The sequence below is a fragment of the Lissotriton vulgaris genome, chromosome 7 (genome assembly GCF_964263255.1).
Source record: "Lissotriton vulgaris chromosome 7, aLisVul1.2, whole genome shotgun sequence".
NCBI classification, from domain to species: domain Eukaryota; kingdom Metazoa; phylum Chordata; class Amphibia; order Caudata; family Salamandridae; genus Lissotriton; species Lissotriton vulgaris.
This window is the reverse complement of record NC_141695.1, coordinates 361,194,986-361,217,347: the sequence shown is the minus strand read 5'-3', so window position 1 is coordinate 361,217,347 and position 22,362 is coordinate 361,194,986.

The following is a 22,362-nucleotide window of genomic DNA, read 5'->3' as shown; positions in this document are numbered from 1 at the left end:
TCTGAAACAAAGGTGAGTTTTGGATCATCCTAACTCACCCAGGTTCTAGATCTCTGTGCACAGTTCTGTGGGAGAACGGAAACCCTGCTACACTGTGACTTAAAATTCATGTATAAATACTAGTTTAGTAAGTAAACTTTCTTTTAAAACATTTTGATTGATAAAACAAAGGAAGCGAGGGTTCAATTAGCGCCTTTTAGTCTTATGATGTTGTACTAGCTCAAGGAATCCGATTCTAGTACTTATGTTTACTTGGAATAAATGTCTATGCATTTCCTGAGTCCAGTTCCGTGTATTTCTTTTCTAGCGCTTTTGCAGCTAGGCTTAAAAGTTTTAATGATTTGCATGCCAGTTGCACTGTTGACCCTCCTAAACATTTTATTACTGCTGATCTACATGTCCTTATCTGTTCTTTTATCAATAACGGCCGCAGCAATCTTTTCCGTTCGGATAGCAATGCCGGACAAATACAGAGTAAATGGAGCACTGATTCGTCGCCTTGACCAGAAAGGCGACAGTCCATTGAGGGCCATGTGCATTTCCATTTGGGAGTTAAGTCTTTAGTTGGATACACTCCCAGTCTCAGTAGAATTAATTGGTGTTTCATTCGGTTTACAAAGTGTTCCGAAAGATATGGTTGGGGCTTTAGCTTTTTGTATGTCGGCAGGACCGTCTATGCATTTGTTTTCGTGGACAGCGTGGCTTTGTCCTGGTCTTGTGACATTTGGTTAACTGTTTCGTTTAATCAACAACAAAACAGTTCAGAGAGGGCCCAAGGGATATCTGATTTAAAGACCCGCACCTGGTTATTATCCCCAGTGACTTTAAAATAGGATGGAGTGTCCTCCTACTGATAACTTTATTCTACGGACAAAACACACCTCCTAATTAAAAACCTAGAACAGTGCAGGAGAGACAGTCAACAAATATCTGTCTAGTACCGGGCCAACATGTTTCTGCCTAACGGGTAAAAAATCCCATGGCATTCGTCACTCCATCCTATTTTAAAGTCACTATATTTTCTGTTGCACTGGTATTCACTTGACCATCAAAGATCAGCCATCACTGACGGTTCGTCTATGTTGGTGGACCAAATCCTTAACCAGCAATAAAAGGTGCAGTGCTTGATGTCCCAATGATCAGGGGACCAGCCTGACAAACACCTGGGTTTGGCCAAATGATAAGACTGATCATTGAGTCAATTTGATGGAAACCTCTTGCTAACTGTTTTGGATTTGTCAGCCATGTACGAATTATTGGTGCTGTGTTGGTTTGTCCTATACATATAGTATTCACCTTTTATTGAAATAAGCTGTCTTCGTGTGATTTATACACCCCGAGATCCTGGTGACTCGGATTGACAGTACAGCCACATAATTAAGTTGGTAGACCCCCTGTGTTTTTGTGTTAGACATATAGAAGTAGCTGGGGATAATAACCAGGTGCGGGTCTTTAAATCAGATATCCCTTGGACACTCTCTGAACTGTTTTGTTGTTGATTATTGTTGAGCAGCTTTCTGGCTGCGGGTCTTTTTATTGTGACTATACTTGCAGATAGTCTAGTACAGTTACGCTTTACAGAACTGTCTTACAACAGTGTGAGACTTTGGTCCCGAATGGTGTGGTGACTTGGTCTTGGTATTTCAGATATCATTATAACACTTTCAACAAGCATCATGGCTGAAATTAGTGGGATTGCTTATGATGACTCTATCTCTAAATCCATATTGGACAGTATGCCAAGCGTGTCGGATACACCTTCTATAGGTACTACTAGCACAGGAGATGAGTGGGCCAAAGTTCTGGTCCTAAAAAAATTGCATGCCCGGACATTGGTACATGGCATAACCATGGCCGAATATCTTAGGGCTAGTTGTGCCCCGCCAGGACTAGTGGTCTCCATTGCTCCTCGACTATTCTTACAAGATAAAATCTTTTTGAAAGATTGGTCCCTTATAGCATGGAGATGCACTAGGGATTGGTTAATACTGATCATCAGCACAGCTAAAAGAATAGCGGATAACATCTTAGTTGAGATACAGGTTCTGGAAGCAGCTATTAGAACAACTGTAACACCGATTTTGTTCAAAAAGCAGCAGGATGAATCTAATAAAAACTCCGGCGAGTTTAAAGATACCATTTTACAAACTAAATTAGACAAATTGAAAAAAGATTTGTCTAAATGGAAACACGAACGGGTGTACCCTTACACGAGCGACACTTATACACCACCAGAGTACAGGAATAATGGTAGACGGTTTGGGTCGAACTATTCCAGTTCTGGCTCTGATGGCAGCGATTCAGACAATACCAATACGGGCACACCCACTTTTCCACAACGAGGGAGGGGTAGGGGCAACAGGCCTTTTCCATATGCCAACCAACAAATGAATCAATATCAGCAGTGGTGGCCACCAACACCTTGGGGCTTTTCACCTAACCAACATCAGGCATACCCCCCACCACCTCCTCCTAACTTCCAAGGGTTCCCTAATGCCTACAATTCGCAACATTTTTTAGGGTTTGGTCCACGCAGACCCCGAGGAAAAAGGCGACCAGCACAACACACAGGGGTACAATGGAAAGATCAGACAGGTCCCCATGCAGGCACGTGGAGCCAAACAGCTAAGAATCAGAAGGCGGGCCCGTCGGGGAATCATCCCTCGTAGTTAATTTATCAACAAAGACATTGACCCCCCGTGAAGAACAAGTACTAAACAAGGGGTTAGGATTTGTTATGACCAACCATGGAGATCCATTCTCTTTCCAATGCGAACTAAGCCAATTCTTTAGAAAGCTTAGACTTCATTATCTTTTTAAGGAAAAGAGCAATGAAGAATCTCAGAACAAAGACACGTACACGGGTCTTAAAGTCAAATCAAAATTTCAACCACCTGCACACATGGTTCCACCACACGTTCTGGCTTTCGAGAAGGCTGTTGTGGACGATGTTGCTACACTCTGGAGCACAAAAGTGAGGTTGTTTGATAATCTTACCAAATTGGAACAGGCAACACTGAAATCACTTTCAGAGAATCAATCAATTACTATGAAGCCGCCGGATAAGGGTGGCTCTATAGTTATTCTCAATACTACTGACTATCAGGCAGAGTGTTCTAGACAGCTGAACAATAGACAGGCATATTCTCCTCTAACCAAAGACCCCACTGAGGAAGTTATCTAACAGATAAAAGACATTGTTGAAGAGGCGCTCTCGGAGGGTTGGATCACCCAGAATGAGGCGACATTTCTAGTTGCTAAACATCATGTAACACCTTATTTCTACCTTTTAACTAAGGTGCACAAACCACAGAGGCCTCCACCCGTTAGGCCCATTATTTCTGGAATAGGGTCTGCACTTGAGCCGCTCTCCACCTTTGTAGATGTCTTCTTGCAGCCTCTTGTACAACAAATGCCCACCTATTTGCAGGACACAAAAGACGTGCTACGTGTCTTGCCCGAAATTGACTTTGATACCGAAAGAGACCTGTTGGTCTCTTTCGATGTAGAATCTTTGTACACCTCTATCCCTCAGGATGAGACTTTAGAAGTTGTAACATCCAGGCTGAACAAGATGGCCGCCTGGTAGGAGCTCCAGTGAAAAGCTCCCAGTGCTTGGGATCCCTTTGCGGGCTTCATCCCTGTTAGCACCCACCAGGTCACCAGTCCGACGGAACGAAAAGTAACGGAACCGGAACGGAATCAAAAAAGCATCAAAAAGTAACTGGATTGCCCGAACTGCATAACTACTGGCTCGACTGGGGTCTGGAGCCTGTGGACCTGCTGCTGGACACTCGACCGGGTCTGTAATGCTGAAGCACCGGGAAGACGGCGAAAGACGCTGGATGTGGGGCCAAGACTAAACGGCACTGAAGCGGGACTTGGGGGAACCCCTCCCCCCCCTTGCGCTGCCCGCTCTCTCTACAGCACCGGAGAGCACATCGGAGGACGCTGGGTATGGGGCCAGGACTGAAACGGGTCTGAAGCGGGTCATGGCGGACCCCCCCCCCCTCACCCCCTGCATGGAAAGTGGCGTCGGAGATCTGTATCTGCAACAGCCTGGAGGCTTTGGCAGTCTGAGGCGTCCGGCACGCCTGGAGGCACCCCCACCGGCACAGCGGTGTAGTCTGGAATCCTGCTGCAGGTCCGCGGTGAGGTTCACTCGGCTGAGTCGGACCCTCGGAAGCTGGAGGTGAGAGGGAGGGTGGAGACGCTGCCCAGGAAACCACCGGAGTGGAGTCCCTAGACTAACAGCGAGACCAGAGGGAAACACATAGCGCCGTCAGGTGTGACGGAAGGGGTTGCAGCACTAGGGCTCAGAGCGCCCTGCAGGCAAGAGCGGGGATTCCTCCTCTGTGGATGTGACCCCCTGCGGCCCCCCCCCCCCCCCCACCGGCTGCCGCCGGGACCTTGGGAGCAGCTCTCCGGTTCCTACAGTCACAATTACCCCCGCCCCACATCAGAGGATTCCTACGGTCTTGAGGACTGTTGAGGGGCTCGGGGATGCTGGTTAATTCACCAGGAAACCTGCAAACCCCGTTGAGGTCACGGACGGCAGTGGACGCCCCCCCCACCTCCCTTACCTCCCTCCCCTCCCTCCCCTCCCTCCCCTCCCTCCCATTTCCGATGCTGAAACAAGTGGTTCACAATTTCTCGCAGAGGACCCGCGAGATCTAACTCACAGGCTCCTCGACAAAAAAAAAAGGTATTTCTTTTGACCATCGCTTGTACTTTTGCAAAACCCTTTGTTCAAAATGGCGGGGTTCTAAAAAGAAAGGCAATAAATCACCTCCTGTGCCTTCAGATGCCCACGAGGCCCCTTCAAGATAAGACTCCCTCACAGCAACTCAGGAACTGGGCTAGCTTGAAAATGAAACTGCCCTCCCTGCTCACAAAGCTACAAAAATAAAAAGAGGACTACTGTCTCTTATCCCCATATGGGGCGGCCATCTTTGCCCAGTCTCTCTCTCGGGTGGCTTGCTTGGGTTTACACCCATGTGTACACCACTTCCTTGATAGAGTGTCTACCTTCTTGTATGGCAACACTATATTTTTACTTGTATTATGTTCACTATTGACAGAATGTCTGTTCTCTCCTGCAGTATTATACCTCTACCTGTCTTTTTGACATTTTTGCAGTATTATACCTTTACCGGTATGTTAGACATTTTTGTAACTGGCGCTCTGTTCACTTTCCTGTGTAACACACAGTCTGCTACCTCTTTATTTGGGTTCATACCTATGTGTATCCACTACCTCTTGTGTTAGAGACAATGTTTTTGCCTCTGTTAATGTTTAGACAATGTTTTATCTATATTATATTTTTACTTGTATCTTGTACACCTTATAACCTGCACCCAGTTCACTTTCTCTTTGTGACGCACCGATTGCTACCTCATGTACTTTGATTGCTCACTAATGTAAATGCTACCTCGTATATCACTATTATATTTTTACCTGTATTTTATACACTTGTGTAACCTGCACCCAGTTCACTTTCTCTTGGGACGTACCGATTGCTACCTCATATATTTTGATTGCTCACTAATGTCACTAAAGTCATTCTTGATTCTGACTGCTACCTCATATACTCAGTCTGCTCACCATTGTCACTATCGTTACATGTAATTTGTTGTTTGCACTTGTTTTTTGCTCCTGTTATCATTATTGTACACCCTCCTACGCCTACCTCTACCCAACATGGATCTCATCGGCAAACACACATATAAAATCATCTACCCACCATTATCCAACAAAAAAGCCGCTAAGCGCTTTAAACATAACTTCCTTAGGACCCACCCTGAAACCCCCTTTGTCGACACCTATTTCTCACTGGTGAATGGATCCATGAATATTGACATCATCTTCCACACCACACGAAGAGTCCAATGGAGAAAAGTGTTCTGCACCTTACTCACCGTCTCCACTACCAGGAAATCCGCTCTTGGCTTAACACTCTCCATCACACCATCTCTACTCTTCCCAGGCAGAACCACCATCACTATCTACAATAACGGGATTGTCCTAATTCAATCCACAGACAGGAACCTGGAACTACTAGACAACATGTTCCCCACCTTCAAACAGCACCTCTCCAATCCACGGACCCCCACTCACAGCACCCCCAGTCCTCTCATCCCTAACCGCACAGCCTCCAATCACACCCCAGCTAACATAGCTCCGCCACAAAACGACACGCACCTCTCCTCTACCCCCAGCACCTTAATTACCCACCCACCTTCTGTACCTACCCCACACTTCTTAATCACAGACATAGATCTCCCCCCCTCTACCCCCTGCACCTTAGTCACCCACCGACCTACTGTAGCTGCCCCACACCTCTCAATCACAGACATAGACCTCTCCCCCATATACACCAGCCGCACCCCATCACAGCTGAGGAACATCTCACAGCTCTCCCCTCCCCAATCCGCGGTAATCAGTCACCCTCCTGATCATACTTCCCATTTCATACCACCCGTTCATATTTCCCAAATTCCCCCATGCACTAGCGAAGATCACCCCCCTTCGCTCACTCCCGTTATCCCCACCCTCCTCACCCCCACCACACAACCTCTGCGAACGTCGCAGATGCTGCTGTAATCAATCACCCATCCGATCTCACTTCCCCACACCCCTCATGCAGTTGCGATTATCACCCCCCTGCACACATCCCCAATACCCCCACCCTCCTTACTCCCCACCCCACACCTCACACAAGTCGTGCAGAACCCACCTCCACCACCTTGAGCATACCTCCCGCGCCCCACGACATGACCAACCCTCACCCTCTCTCCCCCCCACTCTCACTCCCCACTACCCCACCCCTCCCCACTACCCCACCCCATCGGCCAGACTCACGGAACACACCACCTCCCTCAACCTAACCCCTTATCCTTTATCCCCTCCCATTCTTAGCCCTCACCCCCCTATTGTCACTCCTTCCTTCTCCAGCCTACATTCATCCCTCAACTCACCTACACCGCCTTCCACAAGCGCCATCACCCACGCTATCAACCGCCCCCTGTCCTCATCCCCGCCCCCGGTTCACAAACTCCCTCATCCTTCGAACGCTACCCCACCTACTCGGACTGCAGAGCCCTGCTCCATCGCGCGCACATCCCGTCCCATTCGATCCAGTTCCCACCCCATTACCTGACTCAAACACTCACCCACTGCTCTCACTTCCAATTCCATCCCCAATCCAACACTGGACATGATCATCTCCACCCTCCTACAAGTCAAGGAAGAGCTCCACACCATCAAAGAACTTCTTCTCACACACCCCAGGCACCCATTACCCTACACTTCCCCGCCCAACAAGGACTCCACTCGCCCCTCAAACCGTTCCACCCTTCTCTCCCCGCGCTGGCCCTCTATCCCTGATAGCAAGGCCACCGGCCGTCCCCGTCGCACCCTAAACACCCTCTCGGGCCGAGACTTACACAATCTACTCTGCTCTTATGGCCCAGGTCCCACAAAACGCTCACCCACAACACACCTCCCCATACCCACGATTCTCACAAATCCCCTCAGGCCACCCACACTGAGCGACAGAAGTTCTGTCCCCTGTAATCTCAAAAATATCCCCCTCTCCTTAGAACATTCTCCCACCCTTCTCACCCCTAGACTAAAGTGTATCCTGCTCAACTGCAGATCGGCCCGGAGACACTCCTCTGGCATCGCGGAGCTCATCTTATCAAGGGGCATTGATCTAGCCATTCTGACTGAAACGTGGCTAACTGAAGCATCCAAACCTATAATGGACATACTAGTCCCCCCCAACTATCTCATTATTAGACTCGGCAGGAATGGCAAGACGGGCGGGGGAATCGCATGCATCTACAGGAGCAACCTAGCTGTCACTGAAGGCCCCTCCCCCTCCCTCTCCTCCTGCGAACTCATCTGTCTTGATATTACTAGTGAGGGCAAACCGGTGTGCTCCCTTCATGTTATTTACCACCCACCCGGTGGCAACTTCACCTTCTCCCAACAACTAATGGACACGATATCCACCAACGCCGGTCGACAGCTCAATCAAATTTACTTGGGAGACTTCAACCTCCACTGGAATGACCAGAAAGACACTGTGGTGAAGAGCCTTAAGACTTTCCTCAACGGGCTTGACCTCACCCAAATCTGCAACGGTCCGACACATGAAAAAGGCTCTATCATTGACCTTATCATCGCCAAAGAAGACTCTACTCAACTAGACGCAATCGAACCATGTGACTGGTCAGACCACCACATCATCACCTTCTTCATCAACGAAAAGGTCAAACTTAACCTGGCGCAACCTGCCAAAACCAAGATTTGGAAGAGGGACCTGAAGAACCTTAACCCAAAGTCCTTGCCTGCCCACACAGGCAGTCTCCTTCTTCCCCCGACGGACGTCTCTGATGTGCATTCATTGACCAACCTCTACCTAGACTCCATGTCTACAATAATCAATGAAGCCGCACCCTTGCAACTGAAGAGAGTCTCCACCAAGAACTCGAACCCATGGTACGATGGCAGACTCAATGAAGACAGACGTGTGATGCGCTTAGCTGAGCGCTCGTGGAGATCGGACCCCTCAGCACTGAACCTTAGAACGCTTAAGAGTAAGAGAAACGCTTACTTCAGAAAAATCAAACGCTCGAAATTAGTATTCTTTAGCCAACAGCTGGATCAAGCTAAAAACCGACCAAAAAAACTGTTCGAGTTAGTCAAAACCCAAACCAAAACGCAACCTCCACAACCCAACAACTTAACAAAGGCTATCCCAAGTTGCGAAGACTTCTCTGCTTTCTTCAAGCAAAAGAACAACACTATAAGAAGCGATCTCATCAAGGATGTAAGTCGATTCTACGGCTCCATATGCATAACTAACACTCATGCTAAAAACAACGCTTCATGAACGTCCTTCGACACCTATTCCAAAGAATCATTTCACAAGCTGCTGGTCACCTTGAAACCCGCCAATCATCACACAGACCCCCTACCTGCCAATGCTGTTAAAGTCCTCACCCCCCTGTTCCTCCCACTCTGGACTAAAATCATCAACTGTTCACTGCAACAAGGGCTCATTCCAGACTCCCTCAAGATTGGGCAAGTCACGCCTATACTCAAGAAACCCGCAGCTGACCCGGCCGACCTAAACAACTATCGTCCTATCACCAATATCACCACTCTAGCAAAACTGTTAGAAAAATGCGTACAACTCCAACTGACAAAACACATTGAGCAGTTTGACCTCCTCAACTCTCACCAATCCGGATTCAGAGCAAAGCATAGCACGGAAACGGCCATGACACACATAATGGATGATGCCCTCCAAATCCTTGATCACAATGAGTCTTGCCTCCTCATCCTTCTTGACCTCTCTTCAGCATTTGATATGGTCAAACACGAGAATCTACTGGAGCTCCTAAATACCAGAATGGGCATATCCGGGACGGTTCTCAAATGGTTCACGTCCTTTCTGCACAACCGGTCTCAGAGGTTTAAGAGCAACAACGCACTGTCCTCGCCTGTGCCAGTAACACTGGGCGTCCCGCAAGGTTCCTCCCTATCCCCCACATTGTTCAACCTCGTCATGGAACCACTCACCACCTTGCTTCAATCTTCTAAGGTACATTTCCATATGTACGCCGATGACACTCAGCTCTACCTCAAGCTTCAATCCCCTGAAGACATCAAACTGTTGAATGCCACACTAAGAAACACCCAAGCTTGGCTGGCCGACAATCACCTCAAACTAAATGCCCTGAAAACTGAGTTCCTTCTGATCTCTCCTCCTGCGAAAAAGGCCATCACCCAAACCTGGCTCAATCATCTAACCGCACTCAATGTCCAGCCCACCATCGTGGACTCAGCGAAATCCCTTGGCATCACACTGGACTGCAATCTCAACATGCAGCAGCATATTAGCATAGCAACTAAAGGAGCCAACTTCCAAATCAACACTCTGAGAAAACTCAAACCCTTCCTACCACCCAAGGACTTCCAAACTGTGGTACAAGCCTTAGTCATTCCTCACATAGACTACGGAGTTGTGGCTCTCAGCGGGCTCCCCCTGACAACAATGGCTCCCCTAAGAGCCTCCCTGAACGCGGCCGCGAGACTCATCACTGGCTCAAGAAAACATTTGCATATATCCCCTGACTTAAAAGCCCTGAACTGGCTGCCTATTGAAGCCAGAATTCAGCTGAAAATTGCCTGTATGACACACGTACGGCCGTACACCACAAGGCACCCAAATACCTCTCTCATAAGCTGACCATATCAGGAGGCTCAAGATCCAACAGAAGCACAAACACTCTCCTCCTGAAACCACGGAGATTCCGGAAGGAAAAAACATACAAACGCTCCTTCTCTGGAATGGCACCTAGGATCTGGAATGCACTCCCGCCAGAAACCAGGCTTATCCCGTCCACTATTCTCTTCAAGAAAGAGGTGAACGCCATCCTTATGGCTAAATACACCTGAACACTATTGATACTGGAACAATGACAGTATTTGGCTCTTACATTATCGGCTGTCTGAATACTTATCTATGTTAGTCCATTGTTTGTCTGCTTCTGGATCTAATTCATTGCACAGATGCTATACTATTGATTTCCAACTTGTTTATTGGGTTGTACACTAGGACTTGAGTGCCTCAATAACCTGCAACGCACCCACTACTGACTACTACTCTGCTTTCAACATTGTGTTTACTCACCCTCTGGGGTGCTATAATCTTATCCGTTTATACATTGTACTGCTTCCATATTATCATTGTTTCTTGATTGTTATTACTCTGTATACTCTTGTATGATTGATACCCTATTTTTGCAACTCACTGTCTACGGAATCTCGTATTGATTCAAGAGTCTTGTTTATCCTACCTACTGTTTCTGTAAAGCGCTCTGATATCTGCAAAGATCTTGTTCGCGCTATATAAAACTTTAAAAATAAATAAATAAATAAATCCATCCTGAGGGATAATATCCGCGAGAAAATTACACCAGTACCGTTCATAATGGCTTTAGCCACCTCGGCCATGAAAATGAACTATTTCAAATATGAGGACAACGTTTTTCTCCAGATATCTGGAACTAGTATGGGCAGGGTTTTCGCGCCGAGCGGGGCGAACCTATACGTACATCAGTTCGAGCAACAACACGTACTGACTCCCACAAACCCCTTCCACACCTCGATCAGGTGGTGGAAGCGTGGAGAAGTGTGGCTCAGGGGTTAGAGGCGGCAGACCTGGAGCTGGAGTTCGGCCCGGGACCAGGGTTCAATTCCCCGCCTCGGCGGGTCTTGGGCTAAAAATTCCACGGACTCGATAATTCTCGCTCTGGTGCCTTCTCGACTCACGGGTTCACACTCTGCGACTCTGGGCAATAGCTTGCTTAATCTCCACAACGGCCCCTCGCGGCGGGATGCCTGGCTTTCACCTTGTGGATACCCTGCCAGGGTTATCTCACAGAGGAATACCAGGACGGGTTCCCTAAGCAAGCGCTGAGATGCCCCAGGGTAAGTCGTGCGCTATATAAGTTTCATTCATTTCATTTCATTTCATATTGACGACGTGTTGGTGGTGTGGAGAGGCCCTGTGGACTCGGTGAAAGAATTCCATCTATGGTTAAACAGTAGGAACCAAAACTTAAAATGCACGATGGAGGCGCATAAAGAAAGGATTGCTTTCTTGGATCTGTCCATCTATGCTACACATGCAGGCTTGCAGAGTGAGCTGTATAGGAAACCCATGGCGCGAAACTCTCTGCTCCTTTATGAGAGCTATCACCCAAGGTCCCTACGCCAAAACTTACCTTATGGTCAGTTCCTACGAGTTCGGAGGAACTGCTCGTGCAAAGAGGACTTTGATGTACATGCACGAAACCTTTGTACATAACTGTTGATTAAGAGGTCAAGGAAAAGAGCAATTAATAACAACAGAGAAGCTCTCCTTGAACCTCCCACTCCAAAACCACCACTAGAAAGACTCACATTTGTGAGCACTTTTAACACCAGGAGCAACAGTATCCAGAAAATCATAAGAAGTCACTGGCGCCTTCTCAATCACAGCAAGGACAAGATAGAGCAGCCCTTGTTTGCGTTCAAATGGGCCAGTAACATTCGGGACAGGCTTGTACATACACGCCCCAAAGAAACTAGTAAGAAAATTGGTGAAACCCTATGGAATCTCCCTCCTGTGGTTGGTCATCACCCCTGTGGCATTTGCTCCGTTTGCCCCCAGACAAAACATACTAGGTGAGGTATACATAGATACAAATAGACCTTGGGTGCAGTGCAATTTCAGCAATTGCAATAGCAATAATGTAATCTATATGCTGACATGTATTTGCTCCATCCGATACGTAGGCATGACAACTCGTAAAGTCCACACAAGAATGCTAGTGCATAAAAGCTCTTTTCGATGCAAGAAATCCCACACAAAACTCACAAAACATTTCTTGGAGAAACAGCATAATGAAACTGATTTCCAATGGACTGTCCTTGAGAAGCCTTACATACCAGGACATATAAGTGATGTGTCGAGTTATCTCTTCCTAAAGGAACAGAAATGGATTTACAAGCTCCAGACAGATAAATGTGGCTTAAAACGATGACATCCCGTGGACCCTGTTATAAGGTTCCACCCACGGGTTTAGTGTATTTCAGCATGAAACCCCTATGCACTATATGTGCTCTGAAACATATATTTCTACATAATCACATACCAAATATAGATGCTATATTGCAACTAATGTAACTATACATGCGGGCTGATACATGCTTTAATATCACCAAGAGAACTTAGACAAAGTGTTGTTGTAGCATGCACCATCACGAATAGAATAAAAAAAACCTTATGAGCATGACCTTATATATCAAAAGTAAGTGTATATGCACTTCAGGTGGAGTGGACTCTGTACCATCAATGTGTGGTATTTCTTTACTCACTGTTAGCCTATGTCATTTGCAATACACTGTGAGCAATAACAAACACAGTAGACATAATCTAGGCAGCAATACTTATAGGCTGGTTGTCAGACATCAAAAATCATTAAAAGAACACACTTGAAAATACGTTCTACCTCTGTGGGACAGACGGGATAATCATATATGTGACTGGACAACATTGGGCTCTACTGCCGATGTCGCCATGGTGATTAAACTACCCCGATGGGCGATATGACATCATTGTGTAGCCTTGATCATTCTAGATCTCGCGAGAACTGTAGTGCAATACAGAGCCTTCAAGAATTTAGAACGCACAGTGATCCTGTGTTCCGATTAGAGCGTAATGGTGAGCGCGCCATTCATGCACCTAAGAGAAAACAAAAATTTAAAAATACTGAACATGGTCAGGCTTGCGAGACCTAAAGCGACCCCTATCACAATAGAACACCTAAGTAAACTACAAAGATGGAATACATAAGGTCATACAGTAGTTTGAAGCGCGAGTTCTTGCGCGATTTCGAGTGAGGAAATCCAAAATCTCCATTCTTAGGGGTCTTCCTAATATCAATAAAGAACTTGGCACAGAAGCTGAAATATGAAAAGACATCTTTATTAAATTTAATAAATGAGGCCACGTCACACAGAAACCGTAGTAACTGTATGAGGTAGTCTGAGGAATACAGAGAACAGAGGCCTTTTATATGTTTAGGGTTACATGACTCAGCACAAAAGTAAGGGGCAGTCCTAGCTTTTGCAAGCATGCAAAAAAAACAACATTCCTTCTTACACAATGCTGGACAAACCCATAATAGAACACCACAACCCATATCGTAAACAGGTCATAAAAAGAAGGAACAGAAACAGATGAGAGGTAGGATAAGGGGTGTGTATGTGTATACCAAACTTTACAATCTCCTGTGCTCTGATCCTTAATCTTGATCAGCTACTGCGCAAGAAACTGGTCTAACAAGGTCAGCTTCAGGCAACAGGGCCAGTTCACTCAGGTCATCCAGCAGTCAGCTAATGTCATCAGCCTATGTGAGGGCAACTACAAAATGGCTGCCATGCACAAAATGGAACCCATGGTTCAGAATGAAATCTTCAAATACACAGTGAATCCATCGGTGTAACATGATGAAAACACTCATACTTGCTGACCTCACTGTTTACGGTTTGCTGTTACCAAAATCGTAACAGAACCACGACCTTTATGACCCAGGTTCAGAATTCACGGAACCTCAGACCCTCCTTTTGCCCTTACATAGGAAATAACCTAAACTCGCGTCAATCTGAATCCAGGTCTATATTCATCAGATCATCAAGATGTTGCTGGAGCTTAATCCTATTACTTAGTAACTCTCTCAGGACACGTCTCCTTACACACGTAGTAGCACAAAGGCCACATATGGCAGGACCAAATAGGCAATACCTCTATCTGTAGTATGTGGCATAAGACCGCACACCCAACAATTAGTTACTATTGTTGATGCAGAAGCTGTACAAAGGAATTATTAGTAAACTCTGATCTCCTAACCAGTTCATGTTCAGGTAAAATATGGAAAGAATGCAAAGGAGTAATAGTAGAAAGAGACACAGGTTGGGAGGTGAGTACAGAAGTCAATTGAGTAGAAAAAAACAATCCCACCCATAAAAGACAACGTATGTTTAAAAAAACATTAGAAAACACGTTATTAAGAACATATAGACAACAGGGGAAAGTAGTGACTACTATTACAAACGAAACTATAATCTTTCACAACCCCAAGCAGAAAGCAAATCCCAAAACTATCTAGCAAAATTTCTAGGGCTCCTATGCATTTCAGTAATTTTTGTATGTTCAGGTGAAACAGTGGTGACCCTAATTAATGTTCTGAGGTGAAAATGGGATACTCTTCCACAGAGAATGGACTTTATTCTGCTTTTACTTAACAGAATACTACTTTAAAACAATGCCAGCCAAACAATAAGTATAAGTCTCCTAACACCTAGTCTATACAATCACACGGAAACCTCTTGTGAAACCAACTATGCCCAGAGTCCGTTCAAAAAGCCTCTCTGGCAGGCTTCTATTGTCCATCAAATCTTCTTTTGTTGTTTTCTTCCGCATGGGCCTCTTCATTCAGGCCTTTCATGATCCGTTGGAGTGCCCTCCTGGCAAACACTCATAGCTCATTCAAAAGTCTCAATGTCTCAAGGCAGTGCACCAGTATCTCTCCTTTGCGGCAGGCACTACAGGTAGTGTGCTCTCCATTGATCAAGCGATAGCTGCAATGTCATCTACGCAATCCTTTGTCCCTTCCCCAAAATGTACGTGGGTCAGACCACACAAAAAGCGAATACTCGCATATGTCAGCACCGAAGTCGCATCAGATGTGGGACTCCTAACGCACCTCTTGTTGAACATTTCGCTGAATTAAAACATACCGCAGATGATATCAAACGGACAATTCTGAAGATGGTAAAGCTCCCACAAAGAGGAGGTAATCTGGCTCAACTACTCAATCGAGAGGAACTAAAGACAATCATCCAATTCAACACTATCCACACAGGACTGAACAGAAGTGAGGATTGGACAACCATCCTATAGCACTTATACCGGCCAAAACATTGGCTTAACTTTGTACTATTGGTTGTCACAACAAGAACTTGGACCCAGACATAGTTCCAACATCTCAAACGTTATCTGATGTATTCTTGATGTATCTCAGTTTTGACATCCTATGAATTTCTCATGTAATTCTGAATCAATGTCACGTCCCAAACACTTCCTTCCCAGCACAAGATCACAATATGGTACCAGTACCTGCACCTTCACTTTAAATTACACTGCCTTATCACAGCCCTTAATCCTTGCATCAGCACCCACCTCCTTGGCTTCTACATTAACTTTGACCATTCTAAGATGGCGGCCAAAAAATTCCTAGCATTAGTAGCTACCTCCCTAGCTCCCACATTAATTCTGACCACCCCAAGATGGCGGCTCGGAAAAAGTGAAGCAGCTCTGGACCCCATTGGGCCTCTAACACGTGACTGCCGGTTGCCCAATAATAAGCCACCTAACCCACAATGCGGAAGCGAACCTGCAAGGCACAGCTCGCTATCGGCACATCGACATCATCCCCACCACCCGGTAAGTTCACCTGCCACTGACCCTTGAATGAGTACACCTCTAACTCGATCTAATCACAACCTTATTTTTAATTCCCCAGCGGATCAGTCACTCCACTGACCGCGATCTCAAAGACGGCGCCACTGTTCACGCTGAGCTTCGGATTTTTCTAATTGTTGGAAGAAACCAAACGGTAAAGCGGCGCCTGCTTCCTCACGCTTTTTCGCAATTCCCTACAAACTCTGTACTAATCACGGTCTTCTGTCCCCACAGCGATGTAATCTTGGCATCATGCAACTTTAATTATTAAATTCCCAGCGGACCAGTCATTCAACTGACCGCGCTCCCGCAGACGGCGCCCTTGCCCATGCGGAAATCACTAACCTTGCAAAAAACCATACGGTAAAGCTGCAATTGTTTCCTCACGCATTATCTTAAATCCCCTTCAACTATATACTCATCAAGGTCTTTTGTTCCCACAGCGATGCAATCGCCGCAATACTCACCGTGACAATTGCACATTGCACAGAACCATTGCCCCTGCTGTGCCCTTAAATATCTACTTGGAAAACCAACTTCCCAAACGCCTCGTTTATAATAACGGTAAAACGAGATGCCCCCGTAAAATTTGACATTTATTCCTAACCCGGTTTTCTTAAATATCACGGTTTTTAAATATCCCTTCCTTCCTAACAGGGAGACCACACCTGCATCACAGATCGGTTGTTTTGATGCCAGCCTGCAATCACTCTCCTGGCCAACTTGAATTGAATTCCCCAATTGACTTACAAGTGGTATGTCCCCTATCTCAGCAATCACTCGCAATACCACCTTCCGGTCGGTTGCTGCACGCCCCTGCACTGAACCGTAGGTAACTGCCCCACCACTGGACCTGTGACACGTACTCCGCTTCACTCTCCTCACTCTTCATACCACGTCGCCACGCCAAATCACCAATGTGCGACCTCTTTCACTGGCACTTGCCGACCACTCTTCTTAAACACTGTGGCCGCCTCACAAAAATTGTTAGAAACATTGGTAAAAACATGTGAACTGTAAATATTTTATATTTTTACATAAGTGTGGTCTTCTATATGTATACACTGAATGCCCACGCCATCAGGCAACACCCTTCACTGCGGTTCCGAATACTGTAAGTAAATAGCTAGTGCTGACTATCGCTATAACCCTGCGTAAATTGACTGCACCTATTTTTTGCTTTCCTCCCTGCTTTTCCCTTAACAGGCGTTTAAAAGTCTTATTCAGGCAAAATCATTCTCCAAGTCCTGAAGATGATCCCCTTATAAACTGAGCGTGGGATCGAAACGTCGACTCCTCTTGAGTGATCATACATTTTACCCCATTGCAATATTGTATGTATGGTTAACTCCAGGATACACTGTTAATTTAAATTTATGTCAGTGACCTGTAAGCTCACCCTGTTTGCCTGATATCTCTTTCACTTTCTGTCCTTTTAACTTTCCTCCTTCGTACGGCACAGGACTGTGCCCTACTGTAACCCTAATGTTTTGGTTATGCTGTGTACCCTTACATTAAACGATTTACCTGATCATTAAAAATTCCCTGTCAGGCTGGACATGGGACTGTGAACTATATAGTAGCCCATTGTGGTCTATATAATATTTCTGCTTACCCTTATTCTCATATGCTAAGGACCGCTTGTTTCCTTTATAAATACTCCATTGATCAAGGGCACAGATCATCTTGTGAAGACCCGGGACCATTCTCAGGCTCCAACACTCATCATTCAGTGTCAGAGGACGCTCAGGCTGCTCTTTCATGGGCACCAGAATGTAGTGCCTTTTGCCAATCTTGGGTCCGCCGGTGCACTGCACTTCCATTGGAGCAAAGGAAAAAGGGGGTGTGGCCAAAACTCAGGCCAAGGGGCTCAAGGGACTGCACACTGTCAGAGGTTACCAGCACATGACAGGCGCTCTTTTGCACTGAAATTAAGGGGCTCAAGTGACTGCACACTGTCAGAGGTTACCAGTACATGACAGGCGCTCTTTTGCACTGAAATTCTGGTTCTGTGATGTCCGATGCCGTCTGATGGAGCAAGTGCAATGCTTTAAACAGTTCATTGTATAACAAGGGGACTGCAAACAGGTGGCCTACGATCTTCAAAGGAATGGCCACATGCCATGGGACAATTTTGGTCTAGAATACACTTTCATTTTCAAAAAGCAATACAAATAAAAAGGCAGTAGGCAAAACAGTGCCTCTAGGCTTTTCAATTGGGTTTCCGTGTGAGAGTATATCCTCCATCATCTAAGGGTAGATAGCGACATGATTAAGTCTAAAAAAATTCTTTAAAAAAAGTCTGGTCATACAAAAGGAAATTATACATAATATGGGGGTCTCTGGTATATTACTGCAATCTGGAAGTGTGAACCTGAACAATACATCACTAATAATAAAAAGCTGACTAGTGAAAGAAATATGGAAAAGAGAAATGGGACTAGGTCAAAATTTATAGGAAGAACACGAAATTACTTGGGTGATATTCAAGCATGTGACACAATACCAAGAGTGTGAGTGATACACAAAAAAAATCACAATAGGTTACAAATTTAACTCTACCGCTGGCCGCTACACCATATACGGTAACCTCAGCTAATGTTCCAGTTCCTTCTTCAGGGAAAAAATGAAACCTGGTTTCCTTTATGGTACAAAGCCATACCCTACTTAGGAAGCAGAACAAAACCGAGTAATGTAATATAGAAATTAGGTCACCATGTACAAGAGTCACAGATCTATAATTCTATCCTTACGTCCAATCAGGATACATACATTTAGGGCTGCCTGTTCCTTTAAGGGAAGAGGGGGCAAGTGACACATTTTGATCCTGTATATCTCTTTTATTTTTCTTGAATACTATTTATAGCCAAATTTGACATACACTGGTGAAGTGTTGTCTGTGTCGTGTTCACAAAAATGAAAATATCATATTTGTGAAATGTAGCAAATCAACCCAACTGTAGTGTAGCGATACACATCGTCATGTATATCCCATCACAACACAGGTAAACTTGTAATAGTATCAAAAGCAGCAACATAAAACAAAAACATGCATAACGCACATGTCAAGCCATCAGATATACTTGCTATATATCAAGCATCAAGCACAAAAAGCATAGACAAAACAATAACATATGTAAATGAGCGGAGACGCAAGATAGCATGTCCCAAAACCCAATATTCGGGCCATTCGGGCCTTCTTAATTTGTCAGGTTTAAAATCTTCACCCTCCTTTTGACAGTAGATCATCAGTTAGTGGATATCTGCTGTCAAATACAACTTTCTAACATACAGGACCAGCAAGAACAATTCAAGATAGGACCAAATACACAAACTTAAAAGTCACATGAACATTTCTTTCCAAAGGAGTTATGCAAAAACACATCTCCGTTCGACCAACCAAACTCACGTGTCTTGACAGTTTTAAATCACCCAGAACAATCCATGAATGATCTGTAGGCAGAAGCAAAAAAAATACACAACACACAAAAGAGGAACATTTCTCATAACAAACGAATATCAATTATAACTTTTAATCAGAAGACAAAACATGATACACATTAACAAATACAAAAATAAATTTCCATTACTTAACTGTTACCATCTTGTCAGTCAGCTTGCAACATTAAGCCATTTTAACTTTCCAAAAGTAAAATTCTTTCACTGACACTCCATGTTATCTTTGCGCCACAATTTGTTCTCACTTAGGCATGTAGCCTTCAAAATTTCAATAAAAGACTTTGTCTTATTTTCTGTCTAAGACTTAATGCAGTCCTTCATTTTCTGTCAAATAAAAGCAACTAGCAGACATTATTTTTTTAGAGCAGAGATACAAATGTATCAGTTCTGCAGAGCATTTAACATTTAATTAATTAGGTTCTTTAATTGTATTGATGTTCTTGTGGAGAAACCAGAAATCCCACCTTTCAGAGGCCTATTTAGCAAGGTCATTCTGCATTCCACAGAGTCAAGGCCCTAATTTAAAAGGTCACGAATGTCAACATGACAGCCTCTTCCATTGTTTACAGGGAAACTACCTTAAATGGATCTCACTGGGTCATTTAAAAGGAAAACCCCAAAATGGGGAGAACCTGCAGATTTGTATTATACCTACATGTATGCATTTACTGAAGCCTAAGCACTTTAAAGCTATTATAAGAATGCTGTTTTAAATGGTCTATTTTACCCAAATTCGACTTTGATGTTAGGGGCACTTAAAAATAAATATCCTATAATTGTTTTACATATTAATCATCCTCAGAATGTTCTCTACAAATTACAGATATTGGACATTAGACATATCCCATGTACATCCTTATAAAAGTGAGTTTTGTACGCCTGCGCTAAGTGAAATTCCATATGCTAATGTTCTCATTATGCAGTGTAACACAACTTAAATTAAATTATAATGCTAGGATGTCACAGTATGAGCATTAAGCTTCATGAATAGTAAAAAAAGAATTTTGTAGCACTTATTTCTAATAATTATTTTTCAAAATGTATTAATTCTTTTTAATAAACCCAATCATTTTTGATAATTCCACATATGAAAGCGAGCTGCATCCCTTGCCTATCATTTTAGACGTATTAATTTATAAGCCTAAGCACAGAAGCCTAACTTATAACATGACAAAATGTTTGCGCTACTTTTTATCTGTCTTTCTAAAAAGGACAATTTTATTTAGCAACAGACCCACGAATATGCTTACAAAAAATGCTTAAAGAGAGAAAATCCTTAATTGAAATGCCTTCCTGTAATACAAAATAATGAACCTTAGTTTTGGAACCTTTTTAAAATGACATTCTGAAATGTAAAAATGTACCTGTGCAACTGAGGGCAAAGTCATGGCTGAAGAAATATTCCTATTTATTTAGCTTGTCTCTTAATGTTTGTAACGTAAGCACGGTGGCTGTCTATTTAAAACTAAAACTAATACATTTCAAGTTTCAAAATGCGTGTGCAATACAGCAAGGTCCAATGTATTCAGATGATGTATTTGCCTGTTAATATCTAATACAATGTATCTAAGAAAAATGCTGTAAGTTTATTTATTTTTCGTAAAAAACCCAATTTCGTTTGTTTTTTTTTTTATTCCTAGTGAATGTGGATTTACATTTTAGTTTTTAAGCATGTAGACATTTTGCTTAATAGACTGAAAACAGCAAAAGGAAACACAAACACACATTTGAGCTCATTTCAGACATAAACAGAAAGGGGTCATACACTCAGGACACACAATACGGCGTGCCATGCATTTCGTGAATAGCGCCATCGCTATTCACTTACAGAAGTTGCACTAATGGGAAAACCACATAAACATTTAAACACATATTTGACCCACAAATCAATAACCATTTGCAAATACTAGTTGTAAGTCATATTTACAAGAAACATTTCTCAATAGTGTTCCAAAAGACTGCAAAAACAGCCCAACAGACTGATGTATGTCCAAGAAGTGAAAATACACTCAATTCACTAGCCCTGGCTAGCAGAGCACCAAACAAAATCGTTCTGCATATCTTCATTCATAAAACTGCGCAGAACAAAGGATCCTTGTTTTGTATTATGTCATATTTTAATTCCCTGGGGATACACAATCACCAAGGAAGAAATATGTTTTAAAATCTAACCTATTTAGATATTCCCTTTAGGGGAAGCCGGCTAATCCAAACATATACAAAGTTGCCCAACACAAAGCTTCAAATTTGCTAAGATCAGGCATCTTATAGCTCACTAATCTAGCTTCAAACTTCAAGGGGCTATATCTATCGATACACTCGTTTTTGAAAATAAACTGTTTTTGAAAATTGCAATCTTCAAATAAAACTAAGGACCAAACAAACTAAGCAAAGAACCACAGAACCAAAGAACAAAGGACTGGGAGCGACCCACTTATACTTAACTCTTACTTTTACTAATCAAAATGTTATTCAAATTCTAACTGTCAAGTTCTACATGACCTAACGGTCTTTTTATAATACTCACGCCAAAAAGGTTCTCAGTCATGAGTGACATCATGTGGAGGATCAAAATCAGGAAGATCAGAAATATACTGGGCTGCATAAACAAAGAATCTCCAGAATCCCTGTGCACAGAGTACCTTCTTAGTAGAATCCTGTTCTGTCCTCCTCAGTAGATTTCAGTCTCCTGACAAGATCACTCCCACAGAAAGTCACTTCTCTGATGAGCCTCGCGTTGGCTGCGCCATTTGAGGAAATCCAAAATCTCCATTCTCAGGGGTCTACCTAATATCAATAAAGAACTTGGCACAGAAGCT